This window comes from Alligator sinensis, unplaced genomic scaffold (assembly GCF_000455745.1).
Source record: "Alligator sinensis unplaced genomic scaffold, ASM45574v1 scaffold379_1, whole genome shotgun sequence".
NCBI lineage: Eukaryota > Metazoa > Chordata > Crocodylia > Alligatoridae > Alligator > Alligator sinensis.
The window spans coordinates 2,235,476-2,235,809 of NW_005842001.1; positions in this window are offsets into that span (position 1 = coordinate 2,235,476).

Sequence of the window (334 nt, forward strand, 5' to 3'; positions counted from 1 at the left end):
CAGTCTGGAGTAGCCGCTCCCTGCAAACGCCGCCGGAGGCGGGGCCGCCGCCTCCTCCCCCTCCTCCCGGCCCCGCCCCGCCTCGCCTCGCGCCGCCCCCTCCTGTGCCCGCCGCATCCCGCCGCGGTCTGGGGAGAGGGCCTAGCAGGGTAGACGTGCGACGCTTCGTCTTAGAGTGACTAGATGGTGGCCAAAAGCAAAGGGGAGGAAAGAGGCCGGCCTTGGGCAGGAGGCAGGGGCGAGGTGTAGGGCACGTGCACCCCCTGAGCCACCCCCTGCAAAACGGAGCCACCCCACTGCGGTCCACAGTGCCCACGGCAGGGGGGGGCCGGCC